At 47.3% G+C, this 26,072-nt stretch overlaps 1 protein-coding gene across 5 annotated transcripts in view; it reads right to left on the bottom strand.

The window, feature by feature from the left end:
- Positions 1–2,131, bottom strand: part of ZNF536 (zinc finger protein 536) — a 414,729-nt gene extending 412,598 nt beyond the window's left edge. For 3 of the 5 annotated variants that reach the window (XM_031458547.2, XM_031458549.2, XM_031458548.2), the window contains exon 1: positions 1,228–1,759. The gene's annotated coding sequence lies outside the window, so the exon portion shown is untranslated. Of the gene's footprint in view, positions 1–1,227; positions 1,761–1,983 lie in introns of those variants that run through there. The other 2 variants (XM_031458545.2, XM_031458544.2) reach the window with 2 other exon arrangements.
- Positions 2,132–26,072: the final 23,941 nt, after the last annotated feature.

The raw sequence follows: 26,072 nt of genomic DNA, 5'->3' as shown, positions 1-26,072 counted from the left end.
AAATAATATCTTGAAGCAGACAGAAAGGTTTATCAACAAAGATCATTTCCCCCGTCGTACATCTGGCCTGGGGCTTCCGTTCCCCCAAATTGCACTCTTTCCAGACGCCCCCAACCCTCCGTCTCCCCGCCTTCCTAAGCCCCCACGCCCGCACTCCCTCACTCTGATTGGCCTCATTTCTCCAGCCCGAGGCTGGCCGGCTCAGTTCCCTCCATAACCTGTTACTTATTTATTTCATTTTTATCTTTGGCCCCCGGCTTGGCCCCGAGGCCTGGGCTGGTCTGGGGCAGGTGCTGCGGGCGCCGCCTGCGCTGGCAGGCGCCACGGCCTTTACAGAGGTCACGGGTTCGGACCCTGGCACCCCGGCCCTTCTGAGCCCCCGGCCTCGGCCTCGCCCGGCTCCCGGGGCACAGGAGGCCAATGAAAATACAAAATGGCAGGTCTCAGCGGCCCTCGGCGCCCGCAAGTTTGACACGCTGTAAGCATCGGCTAACTTTGATTTAAAAAAAAAAAATTACAAATTACCCTCTCTCCCCCCAAGGCGGCGGGGCCGGAATCCCGCAGCAAGCCGCGAAGGAAGAAAGGGAGCGAGGGGCGCCGGATTCTCAGGCAGAGGAGAAAATGGGGAAAGTCACTTAAGCAGAAGTTTCCGCGGCCCCAGCCTCCCTGTCTCCATACGACTCCCCCCACCCCCCGAGACCCTTTTGAAAGTTTCCCGGGGCCGAGGGCGGCTCGCGGGCCGCTCGCGGGTAGGGGGCGCGGGCTGGGCCCGGAGCCGGGCACGGGGTCCCGCTGGCTCGCCCGGCGCGAGGCCCGGCGACTCCTTTTCAAAGTAACGGTCCCGGGACCGCGGGCGGGGGAGGCGGCGGCCCAGGCGCGGGTCCCGCTCGCCGCCGAAGTTCTCTAGCGCCATTCGATGCCCGGCCGCCGCCGCTTTCTCGGTTTCTTCCTCTTTTTTCCCCCCCGCTGACAGCTTCTCTCGCCAACGTCACAGCCACGGATATTTAATTAGACCGTATTTTTTAATCGCGATGGGGCGAGAAGAAACCCGGCGGCAGGCCTCGCGGAGATGGGGAGGGGGAGGGGATGGGGGGGCCACGCCAAGAGTCCAAACTCACTTTGCCACCTCCCGGACGCCGGGGCCACCCCCGCCCGCTGCGCCCCCCCTGCCCCCCGCCCCCACCGCGCCGCGCCCGGAGACCCCCCCCCCACCTTTGTTTTCCTTACCTTAAGCACTGAAACGCGGGCGTCGGGAGCAAACTCGGGCACGTAAACGGAGCGTTGTAAAAGATTGTGTTCAATGAATAATGAAACATGTCCACATGATTGACTTGATCATTTTCCGGGGCTGAGGGGGGACGGGCGCCCTGCTTGCGCGCCTCGCTCGCCCACTCGGCAGAGCCCTGCGAACTGTTCCCAGCCCAGCCGGGGCAGGGCGGGCTCGATTTTCGTCTGCCTCTTTTCAGAATCGCCCCGTTCATTGATACTCATCACCCAGCCCCAGCAGACATCCCCATCCCCGGCTCGGCCTCCCCCTATCTGGTAGGTGAAATGCATTGTACCATTAAAAACGCTCTCCATTGTCGCCCTGGCATAATTCACAGCAACTAGATAGGTCTTGCGGCATTTAGCTTTGATGAGCCAGAGACTGAACCCTTGATATAATAATCTACAAAGAATGGTGTGTGATCGTCCATTTTTTCTCTCTGTCTAGCAACTAAGAAACCATTTAACACAGCGCAGCTTGCTTCTGACCTTGAGCTCATGTAAACACACTTATTAAAATCTATCTATTCTCCAAGAGCTACATTCTGATTGTCAGACTCGTTACTGAAACATATATCAGCCCCTTCGCTTGTCACTACTTTGCATTCCTGCCTTTGACTAAAGAATTTTTTATCCAGCCGAGAGGGAGAGAGAGATTGCCACGAAGGGAGAGGAGAGGGAGACAGAAAAGGGGAGAGGAAAAAGCGTAATTCTTACCTGCTCCTGAAACTATTTAAAGTCTGTTTCTTTTCTGGGGGGAAAAAAAAAAAACTCCCGGGTGAATCTCGGTGGACAGCGGGACGCGGAGAATCAGTCACAGCCCGGGCGTTTAAGGGAGTCATCAGCGATCAAATGACGTTGATCCGCGCTGTAACCTTGTGGCGTATTTAATGTAAATAAGGCAGTTATGTTGCCAATCGCCGCGATACAAACACGGAGAGGTCCTCAGCCTCGCCTCCCGCGCCTGCCATTAGAGGCGACTTTATTTACAGACACTATTTAGGAGATCATGATAATTCTAAAACAATACTAGTGCCAAATGATTATGAAAATATGATTTTAATTAATCACGTAGTAGGCAAGGAAATTAGCATACGGTAATTAAACTTCGAGAAAAACGTCACGCAGGTTCTTTGCCTTATGGGTCCAGAATAATCATCACGCGGTGGGCTCCAGGACTTAATTATCAAACAAAATAACTTTTTTAAGGCAACTTTGCAAATGCTGGTCCTCAAGGCAAACGCTTTGGTAAATAATATAAGGCGAGGTAACAAGGTAGAGATGTGAGTGATGCTTGAGGTTGGGTTTCTGTGAAGCAAGGAAGAGGGGGGAAGAAGGGGGAAAAAGCTGAATAATGCAATTATGGATTCTCTGTCCTAGAGTTGACAAAAGCTGGTGCCTCAAAAGCCTCTTTGTTATGGGATTATATAATGATCCTGGTGTCATTATGGGGGAAAAAAGATTCAGTAATAATAATAAAAGAAGTATCCAGACACACCAATGAGGAGCTTGTTTTAAAGAAAAGACTCGCATGTGGCATTGGGGCATGTTAATAGCAGAAACACAGGATCCGAAAGAGTTGACAAATAAAGAAGGAGAAAGGGAGGGGGAGAGAGGGAAGAAGGGAGGAAGGGAGGGAGAGAAAGGGAAGAGAGAGAGAGGAGAGAGAGGAGAAAGAGAGGGAAAGAGAGAGAAAGAGGCCTGTGCTGTGCAGGATTAAGGAATGATGGAGTCAGATTGATTATTCAAAACGTCGAGCCACAGGGATACTTAAAACATTGATTCAGGTAAGACTTGTTTCAGCCTGTCTGGAAGTGAGTTCCCCTAAGATGACTGGAGGGTTTAAACCAGTGCACCACAATACATAAAAAGCAAAAATACAGAAAAAGCACAACACAGCCTCCCCATCGCCACCCTCCTCCTATGGAAGGAGCCACTCAGTTGCAAACAACCGGTCCAACAGTGGGGCAGGTGAGGTGTAGAAAACTTTGCCATGGAGGAGCGGTGGGGCAGCAGCGGGGGCTGGGGTCTCAGGCAACAGGCGCGACCCAGCTGCCTAGGGCACCCGGCCTTGGCACTTTGCTGCGGGTGATCCGCTCCCCAGGCGCGCCGTCGGTGGGCACCTGGCCTGGTCACCGCCGCCCGCACCCTTGGACTCTGCCCTGAGAACCTAGCGCATCCTAGATCTCTCCCTCTCTCTCTCTCTCATCTCTCTCTCTCCAGGACTTGGCGAGACCCGGAGAATCGGGGTTTCCCCCAACAAGTTAGTTCTATGAGAGTCTTATAAAGTCTGCTCAAATCTCTGCAGTGGTGTTTTGTTGTTGTTGTTGTTTTACAAAATCCCCTGCCTCTCCCCAAAAGTTTAGTAATTCAGTCTGCATTTTCCAATCTGATGTGTCTGAAATTCTCTTTGAACAAATTCCAAAATACAAGGGTTTTTTTTCTTCTTGTATAGAAATTAGCATCGCAATCACATCAATGATATCACTATCTCTATGGGAATGATCGCTGGAGCAGTGGGGTGTTCTTTATTTCAATTCTTCGTGGATCAACTGATTATACTCTGTCGTCTTTTGAACCTGTTATTGTAAGTCAAGTGATTCTTTATAAGTGACAGCTCGGACAAAGAGGCGAGCAGGGCCGAGCAGGTCGAAAGGAAGTAGCCATATGGACTTGGAGAAAAGGCACTTTCTCCCCAAGAGAATGGGGGTGGCAGTCGCCTTTTAACCCTCGAGCCGCCGGCCCCGCCTGGCCCGGGGAGCTGGGCCGCGTGTCCTGGCACCGCCCTGGGGCCCTCCGCGGTGCCCGGCAGGGTGGGATCCGGATCGTGGCCGCCAGGCCCCGCGAGCCCCTTCCAGACCAGGAAGCCCCGAGGCGTCCGCAGCCCTCCGTAGCCGTGCGTCTCGAGAGCGCTGCGCTCCAGGCGGCCTGTGGGACCTCGGCTGGTGCGCACAACGGCCACCGAGGTTTTGTGTAGCCCTACCGGCCAGAGCGGGCCGGGCAGCGACGGCCCAGCATCCCCGAGGCGACGCCGCACCGCCTGAACCCCTCAGTGGGTTCGGGCGGGGAGTTCGCCGGCGCCCCCTGTCGGCGCCCGCGAGCTCTGCGCCCCTCGAGGACCCGCACAGGCTGCCTTGGCGCTGAGCTGGGAAACCTCACTGGGCCGTGCTTGGTAAGGGGGTGAGAGGCGCTGAGCAATGGGCAGAGGCCTGCTGTACTCCAGAGGCCAATACTTGACGCCTACCTGCGTCCCACTAAAGCACAGAAGTTCCCCATTGATTCTCCCTACCTAATGTGTTTGGTGGCCACCTCCACAATTTCTGGGTCTCTGATCATTTTTCCCTTGTCCAGGGTTCCTCAGCCTCCCCACCCTTCTTCCCTGGCTCTGGTCCTGCCCCACAAGCCTCTCCTCACTGACTCCCTCTCATCCTCCTTTTCAAACTCTGGAGTATTTCTCATTCCCCCCTGGCCACCCCTGGAATCCCCTGGCTGGATTATAAGCAGAGACTCACTGACCCATCCTCACAGCATTCTGGAAGGACAGCCCCTCAATCACCCTTACTCTGACCAGGGCGTTCCACTCCTCCAGTGTCTTCTTCAGGGAGGTGCCAACCTTTTGATTTCTTGAAACTGATGAAAGTCATTGGGAGCCTGGGCTGGTGAGTTAGGTAGACGGTGGCGGCTGGTAAAAATTGAGGTAGTAAGACGAGTGCTCTGTGACCCCTTAGACCAGCTGAGAAGCAAGGTCCAGAGAAGCTACACCACCTGTGAGCCATATCAGCACCTTGTAGCAAGCACCTGGCCTCTCGGGTGCCTCCTTCGGAAGTAATACTTCTCCAGTCAATAGATGGGTTCTGACCTCCTTCATTTGATTCTCAAAAGTGACAGTGATTTCATAAAATGTTACCCAGCCACTACTTTAGAGTTGTGCTGCCTGCGACAACAGAACTCATTTTGGTTTTGTTTCCATATTGCTCTTTTCCCTTCACTCTCCTCTGAGCCTCACAGCGCTGCCTCCCCCATAGTTTCAACAGGGTACGAACTAACCATTCAGATGGCCACTAACTGCGACCAAAAGACAGAAGCACAGGGGAGAGCTTCCAAGGACGGCTGCTTGGGCTCTGGAGCGGAGGGACAGCCAGAACACTTGTGAACAGAGGGGCTGAGTCCTCCTACCCGACACCTCTGTTTCCCCACTGCATAAAGACAACGTCCAACATCTGTAAGCCCTTAACGATCACAGTCAGTGGTTCTAAGAAAATGGTAGGTTCCTTCAGGTTCACCTTCTTCAAGCAGGAGAAAGACGCTAAGAGATCTGTAGAGGTCTGTGTGTTCAGTGGGGACTTCGTCCTGATGCCTTCCGGGCCCCATTTGGATTCTCACGGAGAGTCCCTGCTTCTCAATTTCACTTGGCCCAGAAGGCCATCAGCTCTGATGAGGTGATCTCCTTCACTTGCGGGAAGTCTGCCTGGACCACAGCAATGACGTTCCCTCCCCCTGGCTGACGGGTTTTCACTGCTGCTGCTGCGGTCAGGTGTCTCTCTCCATGGAAGCTACAGAGCAGCCTGCTCAGCCTTGAACACCTCAGGAATAATGATCTTTCAAAGACTCCCCTGAGAGCAGGGTTCAGAGGGGTGCCCTTACAGGTGGAAGAGGTGATCCCCGAATAAGAAGAAACTGGGAGGAATCTGACCCACATGGTCTCTTCTGCTGTGAACTATTGTTTCTTGGCAACGGAAACCCTAAGCAAAGGCCAGTCAGGCCAACCTTTACCTCCTCCACCGTCCCCTTTTAAGCACACACTTCAAAGACCCAAAGTGCTGCTCTCCCACAGACTCCTCCAAAAGGTCATACATCTCTTCTGCTTTTCCAGAGAGAAGACGTCAGCATAGGAATATTTGTTTGTCCCCTCAGAACACACCTCCTTCTAGAGACAGCACCTGCCTTCCTTTCCCACTCTGAGAGCATCTGGGTGAAGCTCCTGCCTCAGATGCCAACCAGTCAATGCATCCTACCTCTCTGGACGCTGTGATTGGCTCAGGAATAAGCATAGAACCTAAGCTGGTCCAATCAGAATGAATCTTGGATTTTTAGAAAGTAGGGGCCAATGAAGAGTTTGAGCTGTAGGAACACTTGTGGTCTCCAGCCCCACACCAAGAGAGGAGAGCAGAGAGCTTGTGGAGGCCACCAAGAGGAGCCTGAGAATGGTACCAACACAGCAGACAGCAGAACAGAAATGGAGAAATGGTCCTGCTTGTGTTAAGTCCTAAAACCAGCCGCACCTGAAGCCAGCTCCCCTCCTGCACCTTTCTGTTTTGTGAGCTGGTAAATTCCCTTTGTTAATTCAGTTTGCTTTGGATTTTCTGTGAGTAACCACAGAATGAAGCCTGGTACGCTTAGCACTGGATGAAAACAAGGAACCCCTGGACCAAGGACCAGAGAGCTCAAAAACAAGACTGGAGCAAAGGGCAAACAGCAAAAGCAGGGCTCCTGATACTTTTCCCAGGGAAAAAAAAAAAAAAAAAAGTAGCCAGAGAACCTGCTAAAATTCTCATAAAACTACAGGTGTGCCTTGCTTTGCATAATAGCTCTATTCCAGAAAAGAGATTTGTAAATTGAATCTTTGTAAATTGAATCTGGGAGATTTCAACCAGCACTGGGAGAGCTGGTTATTTAAGGCATCTCAACAGATGTCTTTTGTGAAGTGAATAGCCATGTCCTTAAATAACAACTTAATGGTAATTTATTTATAATTGTAATTTTCCTACCTCAGGCATATATTTTAAAGCAGGACCAACCTGGGTGTCTTCATGGTGTCTTTGTATAAATTAGTCAAAGGCCAGAAAAATTTGCTGCAGCTCGATTAGATACAATTACAACTTTGTATTCCTGCTCCTTTGCAAGACTGAGGAGCTGGAACTTTCTGGGTAGATGCTGGAGCATCAACTCTGTGCCCTGCAATTATCTGCAAAAACTTATCATCAGTTTTGAGTTCTGAGGTTTCAGAGAGGAAGGTCTGGACTTTCTGGCCAGAATATGGCCTGGGCTGTGTTTGCCTGCACTGGGGAAGTCCATTAAATAGCCCATATACACCAAATCTGGGGGACCTTTGAGACTACAAATTTAAACAAATATCAAGTTATGAAATAAAAGTACTAGCAGGGATTCAAGAGCTATTTTTCTTAAGATGTGATGACTGTAATACTCCTCTTCCATGCTGTAAACGTGTCCACGAGTGCAGCCCACAGACATGACCCGGCCCCCGCTTTTTCAAAGTTCCCATTATTAGCCCTGATTTTACCTTGGGAAGAGGTACAAATTGTGTTTACCTCTAGAGACAAAAAGGGGAAAATATTGGAAAAGTACAGTTTTCCAGAAAATATTATAGCTAGTGTTTGGTTCAGAGATGTGACCTTCCATAGGGGCCAGACAGAATTATCAAGAGTGATCTCCAGAGTTTCTCTGAGTAAATACTGAGGTTTATCACCACCTGCAAGAAAGGAACTGGGGAACAAGTCAGAATGACCAAGTTCAGGCCAAAAGCAAGTCCCTTGACTCTGGCCAGCACTCAGAGCCCTCAGCAAGTCTGCCCTGGGCTTTACTGGAGAACTTTGGTCCTCAGAGGCAACGTTACTATGGAGACTTCATTTTAAGTCCTGATTCCACTAAAGGGCTGAATTGAGTCTTACGGATCTTGGGGAATCAGAAAAGGAAGATGGAGGTGGGGTGAGGGTCGTGTGTTGAAGGTCAAATGCGCGTTGAGGGTGTCAGGCTGCCAAAAGGAAACAAAGTGGAATCAGATGGTGCAGTCCTGGGGAAAATGAGAGGATGAGCTCAGAGAGGGCGTGCTTGAATCTCTGGAGAGTCTCTGGCAAGCTGTATCTAGACTTGGACCCAAGGCTCTTGAGTGATTCTGAGTGCTCTAGAATCCCACGAGGGCTCTAGAATTCTCGAGGGTGTTTTGCAGCCTGTGCGTTGCAAGGTCAGCAGGTGGTGTGGGGACTGGTGGGCTGGCACTCCAGGGTCTGGGGAAGCCACCCCAGTGACAAAGGACAAATTTGTTCATTTGGGTGAACATGTGAGACACCAGTATGTCCACCGCAGCTTATCCAGCCCTCCTCCGGCTCTGAGGGTCCCAATCCGTAGACCTTCCCAAGGTTATAGCTGTCCACTCAGGGTTGCCATCTAGGGCTTGGTTTGTGGGAGTCCCCTCCCTACCCAGGGCTGCAAGCTTCCAGAGGGCAGACCTCAAGTCGGCTTCATCGTTAGACCCCAGCCTTGCCCAGCCTCTGGCAGGAGGGGACATTTAGGGTTTGTTGATGGAACCAATGAAGAAATTAACCCTAAAACACACAACGCACCCTATGTTCAGGTACTGTTGTAACCTTTATTGACTCATTGAATGAATGAATTAATTAATTAATTAATTAATTAATACATAATAGCATTGCTTCACATGTGTTGCCATTCCTAGAAATTTGTGGCAATTTTAATGAGTTAATAGTTATTTTCTCTGATAGAAAGTAAGCCTCGATGCATATTGAAGAATAATTATAAAAAACATAGAAATGTACAAAAAGGACAGTTTTACCCCTCAGTCACACGCTGCTAGTAGCCTTTTGTGTTTTTCCTTCCAAGCATTTTTCTGCACGTATCTCTTCTTTTCACATACTTTGAGTCATTCTGTGTAAACAATCTCGTGTCCAGCTTTCATCCTCTAACCTTGAAGCACAAGGTATTTCCCCACGTCATTAAAAGTTCTTTGAAAACATGATTTTATGACTACATAATGTTCCATCAAATGGATGCAACATAATTTATTTAAACTATCTCTTGCTTTGGAACATCTCAATTGTTTCTGATTTTTTTTGTTGTTGTTGTTCTCTCAAAAGCATGGAGTGAGCATTTTCCTGGTTAAACCTTTGTTTGCATCTCTGCTCATTTTCTTAGGATGGAGGTGAGATGCCTGAGTCAGTGGGTGTAGAGGGTTTTGAGGCTCCTCGTAGACATTGCCAACTTTCTGTCCACCAAAGCCACCTCAACGTGTACCTCCGCCACTCGTGTCTCTTCCTGCCTTTTGCCCATTTATGGACCAGGTCGAGGGGTGGGGGGAGGTGGGAGCTTTAGGGCTTATCTTACAGACTCATAAGAAGATGTTAACTCTTAGGCAGACACATTTGTTGCAAATAGGTTGGCCTTCTAATTCTGATCATGGTGTGAAAATTTTAGCAGGTTCCTTTTGCCCCCAGACTCACCTCTCAGCTCTAGGAAGCCCTTGGTATGTCCCTCGGTCCCCAGCAGGACCTTCCTGGCTGCAGAAGAAACACTGTATCTCTTCGCTTTCACTCCTCAGATGAGCAGTGTGTCCAGAGGAGGGTCACATGCAGCCAGGAGTAGTGAGATGGAGTCATCACAGGAGCCTGATACCACCTTCCTGCCAGCTGCCCACTCAGAAGCTCTGCTCCCAGACCCTCTCTCTCCTTGCTCGTTCCAGGGCCACCTGCGCCACTGGGGATGGATTTTACTGTTGTTTCAAAGGAGAAGTGGGGAGGAATCCCCTAGAGTGGCAGAGCACGGGCTCTGAAGCCAAACCACGTGGATTCGAGTCCCACCTTTGCCACGTAGAGCTGTGTGACCTTAGGCAAGTTACTTAACTCCTCTGTGTCTTAACTTCCATATCTGAATAATTAGCCTTAAGGGCTTCTTTGGAGAGCTCAGTGAGTTAGCACTTAGGGCAATGCCTGCTGCAGGGTAAACACTCACTTATACCTGCCAATGATATGTAAATGATTTGTACGGACATTTTCATCAAATAAGGCAATGTCCCACACTATTTCCTTTAGTGGCTCAGGGCCTTGGAGACATCGAGGTGGCATTCACTTCCAGTGTGCCTCGGGAGCCCTGCACTTGCCCCACACCTGCCAAAGCCTCAGTCAGGGTTCCTCTGTGGGCAGTACTTTCTGCAAATGGCAGACACTCTTAATGGAACACAGAAGCCCATCCACAGCGTCCAGGGCACTTCCTGTTGGTAAGCTGTTTAGAATGTCAGATCTGGGTTTGTGGGTTCAGAATGGCTCTACTCCAAACTTCCAAGCCAGTGCCTTCACCTTGTCTTCCCCAAACTCCCCCAGCTTTGTCACAAATGTGTCTACAGGCAGACGGAGAGGGGACTCAGTCTGGGGTGCCACTGTCTCTTCTGCAGTAAGCGTTTGCAGGTCACACATTTTAAAAAGAGAACTTGATTTTGAGGCCACGCTGAATCTGGGTTCACTCTTGCCCTTTGCCTCTGTTCTCTAATATCTGTGGAATGCTTGACGGGCCATGGGTGGATATTTTGTGAATTACTTATTCATCTTTTTACAAGTGCAGCAGTGAAGCTGACCTTCCTGATGGTGGAAACACAGTTGCTAAGCTGAGAAAGTCCCGTTTCCAGCAGCACTAGTCAGTGCAATCACCACCATAGCTAGAAGTTAACCAAACAATCAGGTTAACGGCTGCACCCCCCTGAATCCCCTGGTCCCCGCAACACTGCCCTCACAAGCGCCTGCCCCCTGCTGGAGCTATGATGCTGGCACTGGGAAACGTTTGGGGTAAAATCCACCCAGACAGCCCATGAAGTCAAATGTAACTTTTTCCTGGCTTTGTTGAGATATAATTGACATACAACATTGTGTAAATTTAGGTGTACAACCTGATGGTTTGATACACGCAGGTACTGAGAAATGCTTACCATCATAAGGTCAGTTAACACACCCTTCACCTCACATAATTATTATCTTGTTGTTGTTGTTGTTATGGCGAGAACAGCAGCTTTCAATTGCACAGGACAGTAGTGTTAACTCCAGTCCCCACACTGCAGTTGGATCCCTGGGACTCACGTATTTATCAGATACAACTTTGGGAGCTCAGGGCCAGCACGCTGACACCCTGGACGTCTCTATTATAACTGCCTGTGCTTAGTGGTGAGGGCTACGAGAAGGTGAGGGTTTTCTGGACAATAGAAGCTGCACTTTGACCACTTAGAAGGGCCAGGCCTGACAAGAAGCACCCCGTAAGAGAACACAATGTTTACCACATGGATACTGTGGCTGGCTTTCCCACCCCCCTCCAGAATGTGTTCTGTTTCTTTACAAAATGCAACACGTCAGAACTGGAAGCTAATCGGTAGAGGGAAACATTTTTTAGAGATCCTCTCTTAAAGATCAATCTCACACCGGCGAGACTTGAGCCACAGTTCAGGAGTTTAAAGATGGAATTAACCACACGAGTCCTGGCTGTTGTGAGTCCTGGCCAGTGAGAGACGGCTTAGGGGGTGGAGGGGCCGCCTACATGTGCAGCATTTGGATGGGAGGTGTGGGCTCAAGACCGCACAGAGTGGAGGTAGGATTTGCAGTCAGGTCCCTCAGGGCAGGGCAAAAGGCTGCACACGTCCCAGGCCCTGTGAGGACAAGGAGGACCGGAGAGTTGGGCAGGCCTCGTCCTGGGGGCGTGCTCAAATGCCAGGGCCCATTGTCAGCACTGAGTCAGGTGCTGTCCAGGGCTGAGCCAGGTCTTGTCCACTCTGTGTCCTCAGCAGTGAGCACAGGGCTGCCCTCTCGCAGAAACTCCAGATCTGGTTCTTGAGTGAGTGAGTAAAGAAATGAATGAATGAAGGCATACATACTTCCACCTTCCACCAAATGCCAGAGTTAGATGAAAGAGGAGAGTTTTACAACGTGGGAAACTCTGCATGAATCAAAATTGTATGATTAATTTGACGGCATATGGGAAAAGCAAAAAAAAAAATGGGGTACAAAATTATTCCCAAGACAATTCTTATTTCATATGCACACGTATAAATATACGCTTACGTAAGGCAAGCACGTGATCTGTGATGCACACTATGTACTAACCAGGGGAGGACAGAACCGGAGGAGGAACTCTAACATGTGGGTGCATTTCCTTGCAGCCTCTTTGATCTGCCTATAGGTTGCATACATACTTGTTACAAATATATTATATGCCAAAAACAAAGGTATGGAAGGAAACTTACCTATCTATTAAGGGTGATTCTGAATTGTGGGATTATGGATGATTTAATTTGTATTCTTGATAGATTCCAGTGATTTCTAAATTTCATACAATAGGCACATCAACACATCTTTTAAAGGAACAAAGCACCCCCAATTCAGACTTGAGGAAGGCTGGGACAGAGGGTCTGGGGGTCAGGGAGACACTCGCACCAGGTGTGGTGCACACAGCTCTGAAGGACTCCCACCCGGTGAGCGTGGGGCCAGGGCGGGGCCGGGTCTGGCCACTCTGGGTTCTGAGCACTTGCCAGCCACCCAGCCAAGTGCAGCCCAGCATGGATGGCAGACACGGATGCTTGTCCCAGAAGGAAGGAAGGGGCATGCTGGCTGCCAAATGACCTCTAATCTTTCCTCAGGCAATGGGGACTTCAACCCAAGCATCTCTCACTTGTCTGGTCCCTTGGAGTTTCTTTAGAACTTCTTCTGCTTTCTTGTTCCCACCTCACGACAGCCGGGAAGGCAATGGACTGTCACCACTCTATGATGCAGACACTGGGCTCCGGGAAGATTCACAAGTGAGAGGCCAGCCCCAGGGTGCTCCGGGTGCCTGTTTTCCAGGCCGGCTGCTCTGCACCGCCTCTGTCCTGAGCAGCCTCTCCAGCTTAGCACAACAGGAGGGAAGGGGTGTGGAGCAGCTGGCTGGGTCTGGAGGGCTCCCAAGCTCTTACCCTCTGTGGTAAAGAGAAGGCAGGTCACAACAGCCGTGCCGTCCAACCTTGCAGGGCGTGTCCGTGCCCGTGGAAGGAGACAGCGGGCTGCAGAACCACGCAGCTGGGGAACAGCCACGTGTCCACCAGGCTCCGTGCGGATTCCTCCACTTGCCGCTCTGAACCAGCTGTCTCCCCTCCTCCACACCACTCTGCGCCCTGGGAGGGGGCCTCTATGGACTCCCTCCCCCAACTCCCTCGTCCTCTGGTCTGGAGATCAGTTCACAGTTGGAGGCACCAGCAAGAGCCTCGACCACTGGAGGAAAGAGAGTGTGGGGGAGGCCCCCTCAGCGCCCGGCAGACCCCGGGCTCCTCTCCCATGGGCTGCCCCTACCCCAGACTGTCTAGCACCAGGACGTCTGTCCCCTCCCCTGGCCAGGCATGGAGTCCTCGTCATGGGCAGCCCTCTGCCCAGTGCTCAGGGCACAGGGGAGCACAATGGCTCCCCGAGATGCTGGTCCCTGGGTGCTTCCCCGTCTTTCAGGGGCTCTCTCAGCCCTGCTCACACCTCTGTGAATAGACTCCCTCAGATGTCCCCTGCGCTGTGCATCCTTTTCCTCCTGGGATGCAGACTAATTCAGGCTCCAGCTGAATCACCTCTACTGGTATATCCGAGGGGTCCAGTCTAGCCTCTGTGATTGCTCCCTGGGTCCAAGCTTCCAAACAGGGAAGTGACAGGCAACACGCTTTACTTGTTGTTAAAGCAATGAAGCTCCTAAGAAGCTTGGTTCTTTTGAAAATGTTTACAAAGTCTGGTGTCTGTGGGGTGTTTAGAGATTGGTGGTCAGTGTTCGCAGGAACTCCCTGAGCCTCTCTGATGAAGAGTACTTACTTTCCAAGCTGTCACCTGCCTTTTCCGAGATGTGGCTGTGAATCAAGGAGAAATGCAAGAATGCCTCCGAGCTGCCTAAACCGTGACTGGAGAAGCCTCAAGTTTCTGGACTTAACTCAGGCCAGTCAGAGACTCAATCCAAGCAGAAGAATGCTTCCTTTACACAAAATTCTGCTAAGCCTAGAGTTCTGGTTTCTGGTCCATAGTCAACTAGAAATAGTAATTCAGGAAGACAGAGAAGGACTGGCAGAGACAACCACATGGATAAAGATGGAAACTGGAAGAACCCAAAAATCCCTAGGAAACAGGCCACAGACCAGAGGAAGCTCCACGATCTGAGACCATTAGTGGAGGGCAGACACCCCTGCACACCTCTGGAGCCCCGAGGGCTGCATTACCTCCCGCTCAGCATCTGAGGTTCACAGCAGCAACCCTGAGCCATTACGGAAAGGTTAATGGTGTTCCACATTCTCCAAGTAAGAAAGAAAGGAAATGTGCGCCACATCTTAGAAATATTTCCATCTGAAAATGTTACATGAAAATAATTTATGGTTCTTTCTGGAAAACTCAGCTGTCTCGGTCTCATTCCCTGTGGGTTCCAGATGGGTGAGGTTTTGCTGTTACTGGAATTATCCATGCTCACATGCAGTCAGCATTTATTGAGTGCCTGCTGAATGCTGAGCTCTCTGCTGGAAGACAGGGAGGGAGGACTCGAGGGAGGAAAAGGCAGGGCCACATCTTCAGGGTCTTGAGGGAGAGCTTCATCCCTGCAGAGGGGCTGTGAGACCTCCTCCTCTCCTGCGTTCCTGAGTGACCTCACGTAGCCACACCCCGCGCCTGCTGTCCCATGGCTATACCTCCACAGGGAGGCCAGACCACCTGGGCCACCTTAGCCAGGAGCCCCTCGCCAGCTGGGCGCCCCAGTCTGTGCCCCTCTCCGGGGCCTGTTTTTATGATAAATATTTCATTGTTTAGGAGTTTGGGTTTTAGCTGATATACAGCATTTGGCAGGGTTCCTCTCTAGCATTTGGTAATAATTCCATACCAAATGCTAGGGAGAAACCCTCCCAAATGGAACAGTTTCAAGCCAAGGCTCTTTTAAAACCGGAGCCTGAGGAAGTCCTTGCATCTGAGCATCCCTGGCTCCCGGGCCAGCAGAGGCGAGAAACACTGGGGACACAGGGCTGCCTTTGGTGGCACGCAGCACGGGCTCTCCCGTCGCTGACAAGCTAGCCAGGGGAAGTAAAGCAGATTGTACAAATAATAGGTGCTGGGTTGGAGTCTATGATGTAAAATTAAAACGTGCTCATTCATTTTTCCAAACTGATTTCTGCGTGCTTGCTCTGTCGCCTGCCTTTGTCAGCTCCACATTTCCTTTAGAAGCAAATGAGAGTTTCCTGACCCTCCAGCACTGGACTGCCTGGATTCATCTTCCGGTGTCACAATCTAGGGAGTGACACTGTGTGAGTTGGGGATAATCGTAGCTCCTTCCTAGGCTTATGGGAGGTTGGGATGGGTGGCCCACATGGACTGCTGGCACACAGTATGTGCTCAGTAAACACTCACTCTCAGCCGGAATGCACTTGCCAAGTGCCGGGGGCTTTACATGACCATCTCCCCTGATGTGTGTTTGACAGGAAATGGGAGGCTTCCCGCCTGGACCCCCATGGCTCTCCTTCTCTAGGGGTGAGTGGCAAATGCTCCCAGGGCCACTATGGTGAGTCTGCCCCTTTTCACTCCCCTGCTCCCAGCTCAAAGGTACAGACGGGCACTGTCAGGGATGCAGGGGAGCCCTTCCCGCTGGTTTTCAGTCCCACCTTCCCTTCTAGGTGTTGGCTCTGAGTGATGTGAGTCCTCATGTCCCACACCTGGGGAGGAAGCAGCCACAGGTAATGTGGTCCAGTGAGGTCAGAGCAGCTGCCTGGTGATGCTCCAGAACCCTAAGGAGCCCCTTATGCCTTGTCAATAAATGCCCTTTTGATCTGAACTTTTTTCCCCCTGTCTCTCTTTACTTTTTTATTCTTTTGGCTGTGATGTATCCTATTGTGGATTTATTTATTTTAATCCTGCTTGGGACTCTTCATGACTCTTGATTCTAAGGATTTCCATCTTTCATCCATGCTGCAAAGCCCTTATCCATAACCTCGCCAGAAACTGCCTCTTTGCCCTACTCTCCATCCTATGCTTCTGGAAGCATGGCACACTTGGGGAGACACCAGACTTCCTAACCTGGTACTAGGATTGGACCTTCACTCTATCCTCCAGGTCCCCTACTTCTCCTGTTTCCCAGATCTTTGTCTCTCTGTGCTGCCTTCTGTGTAATCTCTTCAGTTCCATCTTCTCCTTGACTAACTTCTAATCCTGCCTCAGTGGACATCTGCTTCTCCCAGCTGGTTCTTCTCTGATTAGAAAGGCAAGTGTTCACTTTGGCAGAGCACCTGAGTGGGGAATTTGGCAAAGCATCACTCCTGGACGCTCCAGTTCAGAGCCCACCCTCGTGCGGTCCTTGTGCCTAGCTCCTTGCTCAGTGACATCCTCGCAGGTTCCTTCTCTCCATCCTGTGCTTGCGGAGATACTGCATACTTCTAGAGAGACCAGACCTCCTAATAGAGTTCCCTAGGCACCTCTGTAGCACCTATGACCATGCCTATTCTGCCTGTGACTCTTTTCCTCAGGAGGCTGGCACAATGCCTGAGGCCATGGATGGTGCTGCCCCCTTCACCAGCCTATGAACATCTCTGACGAGCAATGGGAAGACGGCGTCCCTGGCCACCATGAAGAATAGGATGCCTACACAGTGGTTATGGGCATCACCTCCGCAGTCAACAGAGCCAGGCTGGAAGCCCCACTCTGCCATTTTCCCAGCTACATGGCCTTGGACAACTTTCCACTCTATGCCTTAGCTTCCTCTTCTATAAGGTGAGCGTGGTAAATGAGCCTTCCTCACAAGTTTCTGTGAAGATTAAATGCTTCATTCGTGGACGGGATTTCTCCGCGTGGAGCTGATGCTCACTAAGCCCATCTAAAATGTTGTTTATTAATAACAGCATTATTGGAAGCCCATTCATATAGAGATACCATTGCATTTCTTTATTTATCTCTCTGAACGTGTGCACAAAACATTCCACTTGCATTTTTATTCTCACTAGAGACACTAAGATGATACAACCTCCTGCCTCCCCCTCCCCGACTTTGGTGCAGGTGATGAGAAATCAGAAAGAGACTTAGAGCTGGACCGAGGTGGCTGTGGTGAAGGACAGGGCAGGAATCCTGGGGGAAGAAAACAGAACCGTTATCCATCAAGTCATTAACCACAGAGTTATGTCTCCCACCTGGGTTAACCAATCAGCTGCAGGTCTTCAGATCCTCCCCATCTGCCCCCTGCCGAGCTCACTAGGGAGGGGCTGTGGATCCTGGAGCCCTCTCAGGACCCCCAACTACAGCTCCAAGAGCTCTGAGTGTCCCTATCTCCGCTCCCACCCCCTAATCCACACCCTGCACCAGGAAACTCAGGACCTCACGCAGGTCTGGAGGCTTGGAAGCCAGGAGGCACACTGTGGCCTCCCCAGGTGGTGCCTGCCTATCCTGAGGAAACAGGAGAGCAAGAAGGCTCCCTTCTCCCAGAGGGACGTTCTTGCCCCTGCCACTGTTCCCGCACGTTCCAGCGTCTCAGAAACGTGAATTCAGAGGCAAGTTATGAGCTTAAGTTACTGCTGGCACTTGATTGGAATAACTGTTACGTAAAAGCCAACACAGATGAATTGCCTGTAGGGAGTTGTCTGACTGCATGAGTTTTTACACATCTTTCAGCTAAATCAAAGATCCAAATGCTAAATCTCACACTCAGGAACATCAAGTGGATTTGTGACAGTCCCCGGAGGACTCGGTGTCCATAAACCAATGAATGAATTATACTGATCCTGGTATGTAGTTTCTCATCTGTGACTGATACAATATTGATAATATTCTTTATTTCACTTAACTCCTTCAGAGCCACGCTGAGACACAACAGACTAGGATTATGTCGATACTCTGATGCAAATCATGCTCAAATGCAGGGTCTCTATCAGACCGATCGATTGTTCACTGATATGTGGACCACAGGAGGGTTAAAGCGGGTACTTGCTGCTGTTTTTGGTGGTGTTGGTGTTATATTTTTCATTTTGGAACTACTCATGTTAGAATTTCGTGAACACTGCTACTGGGTTGTGACCTACTATAACCAGCAAGTTGCTGAATGAGGCCACACTGCAAAATTGTTGGTCCTGATTGGTATAACACCTTGGAGATCACCAATTCAGCTAAGTGCATTCAGTGCAGCATGTGCTTACTGATTTTCTCCTCTGTGCTGGTTCTGTGCATGGAGCTTTGAGGCTCAGGGATGGGCTGGGTCGGGGGAGGTGTGTGTGATCTGGGACAGGTTGTTCAGAGATGCCTTGTGGAGGAAAGATGTTTACACGAGGCTGTGAAATGGCCCCATCTGGTCAGGCGTGGGGACGATGGTGATGAAGATGCTGATCACAGACGCGTTCTCGTGGCCGGCGCCCAGCTCAGGCCTTCCCATGCATGAACTCATTTATGGCTCACAGTTCTGTGGACCAGTTGCAGGAACCCCACTTAACAGATAAGAAAACGAAAGCAGATAGGACTTAAGGAACATTTCCTGCCAAGGTCACAGCAGATTGAGGAGTTTGAATCCAGAGCAGTCTGAAAGCACAGGGCCAGTCTTCCCCAAAGTGGAGGGTGTGCAGCTGGGGATACCCTGGGGGTCCGGGTGTTAACACATAGGGCATGAAAACCTAAATTTGTCCAGGAAAAATTATTCTCTGTCTGAGTCTCTTTTGACCCTTCCAGCTGGGTTAAGGAGAGCATTTCTGTCTGGTGCAAGCGGAGCGTTGAGCGGGCAGGGGCTCTGTGCGCTGCGTGCTCTGGGCCGAGAAGCCTGCAAAGCCCCAAACAGCGCCTCACCAGGTCTGGGCGCCTGAAATTTGACAGGCACAATGTGTTCCTGCCACCCTGAAAAGTCTCAGCCTATCTGAGCTAGATGAGCCCTCGGGGCTTGCCAAACTGTTCCAAGGAGTTTTAGGGGTTCCTTGGAGAAAATGCAAGACTACTGCTCTTTGAAGGACAGGAAGAGGTGGTGGGAAGTGGGTCCTAAGCCACTGTTTTATGGTGTTTGTGGGGAAAGAATTCCTTGATCAAAGAAAAAAAACTTATTTGAAATCATCTCCATCTACCCCAATTCCTCGATTCGTATGGAGAGACTGAGGGCCCAAGAGCAGCACTTGGCTCATTCTTAGTGAGTTTCTGAACAGCAAGACCTAAAACCAGGTCTCTGGCTCCCGAGTCCAGGGCGGCCAAACAGACCCAACATGTGAAGGCAAGGTGACCCCCACGGCCATGAACATCGCCTTCCAGCTCCTGGACCAGCCCCATGTTTAAAAGCTGTAGCTGTTTCCTTTTCCGGACAGAGCGGGAAGCTGCTATGGCCATGCATCCCCAGCAGGGTGAATTCAAGAGAAAAATGTTTATGGAAGAAAAGCCCTGGCTAACCTTCCACAGACCCAGGCCTGTATCCTTCATCTCCTGGGATTTACAAAACCAAGCCCCGCCCAGCCCAGCAGAGGGAGATGGCCACTGAAGCACCTGAGCTATCGCTACCTGGCTGATGGAGCCAGATGACACGTCCAGGTGTGGTTTCCCTGCCTGCCGTCCACTCTCACTTTGTCCAGTGGGTTCTTTTAGGATAGGCTATGTTAGATAGCAAACATAGTAACAAATGACTCTCAGTCTCGAAGACTTAAAACAAACAACGATTGTTTGCTACTCATGCTAATTACATGTCAGTCTCAGGTCAGCAAGGGCTCTGCTCCACGTTATCCTTACTCCGCGATCCAGGCTAGGGAAGCTGCCACCTTCTGGAACGTCATGTCACCCTGGCAGGGAGGAGGGCACTAGGGAGCCTAACACCACTAATTAAATACTCCCACTCAGAAGCAATAATGCCACTCTGCTCATTTTCATTGGCCAAAGCCAGTCATGTGGCCATGCCTCACTTGGAGTGGGTGAGAAGTACAGTCTCACTTGGAGGAAAAGCACGTGTATGAATGTGCAGCTCTGAGGGCTCACCATTAAATGTTAAGTGTTCTGTTTCACCCTCCTTCACACACACCACACTTTTCCAATCTCAGGTTGATAGAGTCCCTCTTACTCTGGAAACATAACTAAAAGACAAGGACCTTGACAGCCCCTGCCTCTCCAGCCTGCGCCCAGAACACAGTGATGGACAGGCTGGACAACCACAGTAAACCCTCCCAATCAGAAAGGTGAGGGAGGGAATTCTGCAGCAGATACTTGTCCAGAGCTATTCCAAAATCCGGGAACTTCTGCCTCTCATCAGGCTCTGATTCTGCTCCATGGCAGTAGCTCCCTAGCCCCTGGCTATGTCATCTAGAAAGTTCTTTTTTGGCCTTATCAGAGGTGTGTCTTGGGGAAGAGAGCCTCCTTAGAACGGAACCATTTGTCCAACCACTTTCCACCACAAAAGGTGGGAGCCCAAGGGTAACTTTAAGTCTCAAACAGTCAGAGTCCTTTTAAAAGTCCAAGCTTTTAAAATATAATCCACTCAAAACATAGTAGCTTCTTGTTTACTTGCTTCTAGTAAATTCTGTGTGCCAGTAACAATACCCATTGTTCTTTTTGAGATTAAGTCTCCAAATCACTGCACATCTTTGTTCTCCTGTTCTCACATCTCTCTCTCTCCCTCTCTCCTATTTTTAGTTGTATTTTTAGAGTTTTATTGTGAAATAATCTTACACTAACAGATGAGTTGCAAAACTAGTACAGAGAGTTCCCTTGTACCTTTCACTCAGCCTCCTACTGGTAACATCTTTTTCAGCTGCAGTACGATTTTCCCAACTGAGCAACTGGGATCCTAGGCTGCATTTAGTCATTCTGTCTCCTTAGTCTCTTCCAGTCTGTGGCAATTCCCATCTTCCCCTGTCTTTCATGACCTTGACACTCTGAAGAGCACTGGTCAATTATATTTTATTTTATTTTATTATTTTTTTGCTTTCATTTCTTTTTCTTTTTTTTTTTTTATTGAGTTAATAGTCAGTTTACAATGTTGTGTCAATTTCTGGTGAACAGCACAGTTTTTCAGTTATACAGGAACATACATACATTCATCCTCATATTCTCAGTTGTATTTTAGATGGTTTCTCAATCTGGGTTTGCTCAGTTTCTCCTGATAAGAATAGGGTTGTGCCTTTTTGGCGAGAATGCGATAGAAGCAATGTGCCCTCCTCAGTGCATCACATCCGAGGTTGCCTGATGTCAACATGTCTTTTTTTCCCAGTGATGTGAATCTTTATCACTTAGTACAGGTGGTGTCTACCAGGTTTCTCCACCAGTAAGGTGAGATCATGCAAAGATTCTGTATCTACTCAAATTTCTGTCCAGAAATTTTAGCATCCATCAGTGGGTCCTGTCTGCAATAATTATTGCTGTTGTTCCAACATGACTTTTGTGTTTTTCTTGTTTTTTCCTCTTGTTCTAACATGACTTTTAATTTCCCTCATTCCCTTCTATGTTTCATGGAAGAATTAGGATGCTTCTGTAAGTAAGACATACACTTCCTCCTCCGTTTATTTGTTTATTTAACTGCTTATTTATGCCAATATGGACTCACAGATATTTATTCTATTGGGCTACAACTCAATACTATCATATTTTTTTTTTTTGCTCAAATTATTCCAATTTGGCCATTGGGAACTCTTTCAGGTTGGCTTATATGCCCATTCAACATGCTCCATTCTTTCCTAAGCAGTTTCTTTCTGGCACTGGAAGATGCTTCAGGTTCATCTTGCATTGTCCCTGCTTCTGCTCTAACATCAATCACTTCCTAAAGATGCTCTGGTTCCTTTTATTGAAGAATGGTACTTAGAAACCAAGTTTGGGGCATTCCGTGTGCCCATTGCTACTATGGTGTTATTGCTTCTCAGCAAACAGAACTTGGAACTATATGATGTATGTTATAATTCCCTATGCATATACACATATTTGTATTACTATGTGTATCTATCTATCTGTGTGTGTATCTATATATAGACACATGTATGCATGTACATATGTATATCCTCTGATTCTGATCCATCACCACAAGGTTCATTTTAGCCTTTCCCCTTTCAGATTTCAGATTTCAGATTTCAGTAAGAAATCCAGCTCTCATTGTCTAAAATATATTTACTTATTTTTTCAACTCTTCTATACACATAGTTTCAGAATTTCTACACATATTACCACAAGAAAAACATTGCTAACTAGGGTATAAAATTCGTATACAGTTCTTTTTGTCTTTATTTTTACACTATCCAGCAAAATATTGAATATTTTACAAAATAACTTAGGTTAGTTTTTTCCTTCCTATCCTTTCAGTGTGCTTATGTCATCCATTTGTAATACAGTTAAGTTCATATGGTATAGTTTGTATTCCATTTTTTTTATTGAAATACAGTTGTTACAGCAAAGTGTGTTACAGCTCAGTGTGACAGCAACTGAGTGGGCCCAGAGGAGTTAACACTCTAAGCTCTGGACCCAGTCTGTAGGTTTACACAGGCTTTTACAGGCTACCAGTCTAGACTTTGCAACATTCTGCAAAGTCAGATGCAAATAAGGTATTAGAAATGGACCAATCAGGACTGATAGAAATGGACCAATCAGGAGTGAGCTTTGGGAAACAATAGACTCTTAGGGGTAAGTTCTGTTCTCCTAGAAGCAAGCTGTTTTACAGAAGCACAAACGCAAGATAATACTGCCGGGCTAGGGAACCAGACGGCGCTGGCAAGAAAGTAGTGGCCCTGCCTGTGGGTCCTGCCGGCCTTTTCATGGGGCTCCCCACCTCATAGTCAATTACAATGTGTCAGTTTCTGGTGTACAGAATAATGTCCCTGTCATTGTATTCTATTTTTAAATTTCCCTCATATCTTGTTTTATCCATTAAAATTCCCTCAAGCAGAATCTATGTAAATCAGTCCCTTCCTCCAAACCCTACTCCTAACTCCAGCCATATTGTTTTGTCTTCTCCAAAATGTCATATAAATGCTATTAAACACTATGGAATGTTTGGATTCTGGCATTTAAGAGTCATCCATGTTTTGTATTTTTTATATTTTGTTCTTTTTTATTACTGAGTAATGTTCCATCACATGGAAGTATGGCAATTTATCTGTCTACCTTGTAAGAATCACCTGTGTTGTTTCCATTTGGGGCTATTATAGGTAAAGCTACTATAAAAATGTGTGTAGTGGTTTTTATGTGAGCATAAATTTTCATTTACACAGGAGTTGGATTGCTGGATGTGGTTAATTTTATAAGAAACTTCCAAACTGTTTTTCACAATGGTTGTAACATTTGGCAGTCCTTGAATAATGTGTGTCAATTCCTCTGTATCTGTGTCAGCACTTGGTATTGTTGGACTTTTTTATTTTAGCCATTCTAGCAGGAGTGTAGTGATATTTCATTGGAATTCAAATTTGCATTTTCCTAGTGATGAATGTTTTGGGGAATCTTGACATATGCTTAATTGCCTTCTATAGATCTTCCTTGGTGAAGTATCTATTTAGATCTTTTGCTCATTTTGCTTATTTTAAAAATTAGATTATTTGTTGTCTGATAGTTGGAATTTCAAAGATATTTATATATGCTTAACCCAGTCCTTTGTCACAAATGGGATTTGCAGAAATTTCTCCCAGCCTTTATTCTGTGTTTTCATTGTCTTAAAAGTAACTTTTCCAGAGCAACAATTTTTAATTTTGATAAAGTCCAATTTCTTTTTTCTTTTTCTTGTATGGATTATTCCTTCAGTGTCATAGTTAGAAACTCTGCCTAATTCAAGATTGCAAATATATTCTCCTATGTTTTCTTGTAAGAGTTTCATGGTTTCAAATTTTACATTTAGGTCTATGGTTTATTTTTAGTTATTTTTTGTATAAGCTGTATGGTCTGGGTCAAGGTTCACTGTTTTTACATAGGGATATCCAGTTGTTTGAGCATAATTTTTTAAAAGATTATCCTCTGTCCATTGAATTTTCTTTGTAGCTTTTGTCAAAATCATTTCTGTAAATCTATTTCTTGACTCTCTACTCTATCCTATTGGTCCATGTAACTATTATTTTACCAATACCACATTGTTTTGATTACAGTAGTTTTATATAACTCTCAGAATCAGGTAATGAGTCTTCCAACGTTGTTCTTTTCCAAGCTATCTTACAATTCATTTGCCTTTCTATGTAAATTTTAGAAACAACTTGTCAATATCTACAAAAAGATTCTGCTGGAATTTTGAATAAGATTGTAATCAAACTCTAGATCAATTTGGAGAGAATTCACATCTTAATTATATTTAATCTTCCAATTCATGATCATGGATCTCTCCCATTTATTTAGGTCATTGTTGATTTCCTTAGTGCCTTATAATTTTCAGCATACAAACCTTATACAGATTTCATTAGATTTATACCACAGTATTTCATTTTTTGAACATATAGTAAATGTACTGGTTTGTAAATTTTGAATTCCAATTCTACATTGCTGATATATATTTATATAAGTGTAATTGCTTTTTGCATATTGACCTTGTATCCTGCAACCGTGATAAAATCATTTATTTGTTCTAGATGTTTATTTGTAAATTCTCTAGGATTTTCTACATAGGAAGTTGCATTATACAAATAGAGTTTTTTCTCCCTCTTTAATCTGTATGATGTTTGTTTATTTTTCATGCTTTATTGCACTAGCAAGTACTTCTATTGTGAGGTTGCATAGGAATTTTGTGGATGAGGTTAAGAAGGTATCCTTGAGTTATACTTCTGTCATGATAACATGTGACTTACTCCCCCATGAAAATGAGTGGCTTGAAACTATGTGGCATGTATGCTTCCCCCATTAAACTGGTGAAAATTACAGAAAAACAAGCCCAACCAATTTAATTCTCTTGAAATGGTCCATAGGGAATATAGCAAATGAAGAAACATTAACTCATGAAAATCTACTAAAACCCAGTAAAAAGAGCAAGAGTCTGTGGTATCTGAACAAGACTCTCCTTCCATTCTCTGTTTCAGCTCAGCAAGATGGAAACTCCACCTCAGACTGGTGCAGCCGAGAACACAGGCTTCTTCTCCTTCCCGGAGAGAATCAGGAAGAGGGACAACTGGGATAAGCTCCCTGGGGTAAAAACAAATCTCAAACATTCACCAGTTTCTCTAACATGATTGAATCTGTCTGTGAACTTATCTAAAAGGAATTTTTTTTTTTTTAATAATGGAGCACTCAGCTGGCAAGTAGTGGAGATTAAAAGCTGATGTGACCAGGGAAAGAGACAGAGTGATCCCTGCCAAAGCCACTTTGTCACATAGTCACAAAGTCATTGTGACTATGGTCATGTCCAAGCCTGTGTCCCTAAGAAGCAGCATCAGAAGCTTGAAACTGTAGGTGTTGGGAGGAAGTAGATGTCACCAAATAATCCAGCCAGTCACTAAACAAATAAGCAAGAAAATAAAAATAACACCCTCACCCTAGAAGTGGGAGAGACCAGCACCCAGAGTTGCTACAATACAGTATCTAAAATGTCCAGGTTCAAAAACAAATTACAATATTCAATAAAACAGGAAAGCATGACTCATATATGGGGACAAAAAACCAAGCAACAGAAACTTCCTGTGAGAGCAACCAGATGTCTGATTTATCAAAAAAAGACTTCAAAGTAGCTATTAAAAATACATTCACCAAATTAAAGGAAATCATGACTTAATAAACCAGGAAGGTATAATAACAATGTCACATCAAATTGAGGCCATCAGTAAAGGAATAGAAATTAGATTTTTTAAAAAACTGAACCAAATGAGAATTTTGGAGTTGAAAAGTACAATAACTGAAACAAAAAAAAATTTACTAGAGACACTCAGCAGTAGATTTGAACTAGCAGAAAAAAAGAATGAACAAACTTTAAGATAAAACAATGGAAATTATTAAATCTGAAGAACAGAGAGAAAAAAGAATAAACAGGACCTAAGAGAAGTGTAGGACACTGTTAAGCACACCAAATACATGTAAGAGGAGTATCATAAGAAAGGAGTAGAAAAATATTAAAAGACATTATGACTGAAAAATTTTCAAATTTATGAAAATTAACTTATACAT

The sequence above is a fragment of the Camelus dromedarius genome, chromosome 9, assembly GCF_036321535.1.
Source record: "Camelus dromedarius isolate mCamDro1 chromosome 9, mCamDro1.pat, whole genome shotgun sequence".
In the NCBI taxonomy this organism is placed as follows: Eukaryota; Metazoa; Chordata; class Mammalia; order Artiodactyla; family Camelidae; genus Camelus; species Camelus dromedarius.
This window is presented reverse-complemented; position numbering and strand designations above follow the sequence as displayed.